Source organism: Elephantulus edwardii, unplaced genomic scaffold, assembly GCF_000299155.1.
Source record: "Elephantulus edwardii isolate Elephantulus edwardi_28Jun2011 unplaced genomic scaffold, EleEdw1.0 scaffold00240, whole genome shotgun sequence".
Lineage (NCBI taxonomy): Eukaryota > Metazoa > Chordata > Mammalia > Macroscelidea > Macroscelididae > Elephantulus > Elephantulus edwardii.
In genome coordinates this window covers 2,408,522-2,411,807 of record NW_006399990.1, presented here as the reverse complement: position 1 = coordinate 2,411,807, position 3,286 = coordinate 2,408,522, and positions in this window count along the sequence as shown.

Below are 3,286 nucleotides of genomic sequence, written 5' to 3'. Positions count from 1 at the left end.
ACAGACTGCTAAGAGAACAAGCAAGTCTTTTTTGCAGGAAGTACAACTGGGTGCTCCTCAGAGGTAAGGGTAGTAAAACTTCATTTCACATACTTCGGGCATATTATGAGGAGAGGGCAGTCATTGGGAAAAGACACGCTGCTAGGAAAGGTGGAATGTCACAGGAAAAGAAGAAGACTGTCAAAGAGGTGAATTAGCACAATGACTGTAACACGGGCAGCCAGCGTGGCAGAGATCATAAAGACGGTGCCGGACCAGGCAGGGTTCTGATCTGTTGTTTATAGGGTGCTTGTGAGTTGTAGTCAACTCTATGGCACCTAACAACAGCAGCATCTCTATATAAAAAAAACAAACAGAAAGCTTTTACCGCTGAATTGGAACCAAGCAAGAGCTGACTCCTCAATGGGCTTTTTGTGTCTGTAAATCACATAGGAAGAAATTTTCCATCTTTCTCCCTAGCATCTACTAATGGATTTGAGTTGCCAAAGAGGCATCTTTTTTGGGTTAGCAGTGCAATGCCCTACCAAACTCAATCACCAGGGGTCCCTAATCTCTATACAGAAAAATTAAACAGTAAATCATTTTCATTTTGTTTGCATTTTCTAATAATTATACAATAAGCATATTTTATGGTAATAAGAAAAATAAACATCCATCATTATATAAAAATAAAACTTACTAAGAAAAGTGGATCTATAAAGAAGTCATAATTTCAAGGGAAGAACTCTTGATAAATTCAAACATCAGATAGATGCCAAGATTTTTTTTTCCCACTCGAAGTGCTGTAACAATGCCAAAAGTTAATTTTTAAAACTCAGCTGATGTGCTTATTTTTAAATGAAAGAAAATAAAACCACAATACAGGGTAACAAATTATGATGCATAATTTTCACCACTTCCCACTTGGTCACTTGAGTTCATTCTTCCAGGCCTTAGGAGGCATTGTACCTGGTTCCTCTGATGGACTCTGAATGCCTCCTGAGCAAGATCCTATGCAATTATCCAGACAGATATATCTCCCAGGTTTACCACAAAATAGTCATTCCTGAAGGTTCCAGGAAAATGATAGATCCTTCTGAAAGGCTTTTTAAGCATGTTATTGAACACTGAGAGGACATTGCTTTTAGAAATTTTCATCTGTTTCAACCCTGTTGAAACTCTTGGCTTGTTTACCAACACTTCTGATGCAGGTAGTCTCAATTCCTTATATCTGACTGAGCACAGACGTTATATCAGCCAATTTATCATTAAGAAACTTTCTGGGGAGGGGGAAAAAACACATAACAATAAAATTTACAGTGAACTTCCAAAGAAAGGAGAAACGTTAAACTTTGGAATTAAGGGGTAAAAAGTCAAATATACTCCTCTTGAGACTTCTAACTCATTCCACTGAATTTCCAACGCTGTCAATCACAAAGGGAAGAGAGTTCCCACCATTCTCCTGTGGAGTTGTTGATGGATTTGAACCATGAGAGACACTCATAATTTGGGTTAGTAGCATAGCCCCCTATGTACTATACCACCAGAACTCCCTGTCTGATACTTCATAAACAGGTAGCTAGACTGGCAAAAGAGAATACCTACAAAACTACAGAAAAATCTCCAAATGAGAGGATTTGGCACAGCAGACAAGAACCGAGAACCAGAAGAAAGAACCAGTCATTTGAGGATCATTGGAAAAGGTAACTAAAATCCTAGAGAAAAACTACAGCAGTCTGCTTTCAAAAAACAACAACAAAAAGCTGCTCATTACCATCAAGTAGGAACCAACTCATAGCTGACCCTCCGGCAGGTTTTCAAAGAAAGGCTGCCAATCACATGGGGAGAGATTGCTCATCTTTCTTCCACAGAGCAGCTAGTAGATTCAGCATACCTGTCTTTCAATTGGCAGTGCAGCTCCTTACCTACTGTTCTGAAAGATAATGCCTCAAATATTTCACTCTAAGTAAAGTAAGCATTAAAACCCTGACAACAGAGCATGAAACTTCTTGTGTCCAGAAGGCAAAACTATTTATGCACCTAAAGGAAAATAAAACAAATGCCACATAACCAAACATTTCTTTTGCACTGAATAGCTGTAGGACTACTGTTGTTAGGTGCCTTCAAGTTGACTGTGGCTTAGTGGTAAGCAATTGAATTGCCAATCCAAAGATGCATGTTTCAAATCCACCAGATCCTCTGTAGGAGAAAGATGGGCAAATCCATCTGGTATGATTTATTGCTTCTAAAATCCTACTGGAAAAACAGGTTTGGGTCAGTTCTAAATCAACAGCGTACATCAAGTGCAACATGATACCCTCTGCCCCAATGTATATCATACTCACAATTGCTCCTTAAGCACAGAAGACATTTTTTATGCACTGTAACCATCTATCTTGCTTCCGGTTTTCTCCGTTTTGGCTGACTCTCTACCTTACTGAGTGAGATTCTTTCTTCAGGGGCTTGCTTCTCCTGATAATATGCCCAGAGTATGTTAGAGAACATCAAAGTGCCTCACTTCTAAGGAGTTTTCTGGATGCACATTTTCCGAGATCAATTGGCTTGCTCTTTTGGCAGTCCATGATAATAGAGTCAATATTGTTTGTCAATACCACAATTCAAATACTTCTTCAGTCTTACTTACTATTGTACAACTTTCAATACATATAACTCTAAATTCATTGCCATTGAGACAGAACTAACTCCTAGCTGATCATCCACAGGATTTTCACAGGCTGTAAATCACACAGAAGGTAATTACCAATCTTTCTTCCCTAGAGACGCTAGTGAATTCAAACTGCTTATCCTTGGCTCAACATGGCCGAAGTATGTCAGACAAAGCCTCAGGATCATTGCCTCCAAGCACCACAGCTGAAAGGCATCAATTCTCCTTCTATCCTCCCTAGTCATTGTCCAACTCTCTGATGCATAACAAGTGATTGCAAAGACCATGGCCTGTGTCAGATGCACCTTAGTCTCCTGAGTGACACCATTACTCTTCAGTACTTTGGAGAGGTCCCTAACAGCAGATTTTCCCATGGTAATATGTCTTTTAATTTCCTGGCTGCTGTTGCCATGAGTGTTGACTATGGAGCCATGCAGACTAAAGTTGTTAACAATCTCAGTCTTTTCACCATTCATTCTTATACTGCCAATTGGCCCAGTGGTGAGAATCTTTGTCTTCTTGATAATGAGCCTCAATCCATATTGAAGGTTGCAGTCCTTGACCCTCTGCAGCAAGCACTTCAAGTCCTCCTCAGTTTCAGCAAGGAGGGTTGTGTCATTCGCCTAACACAGATTATTGATA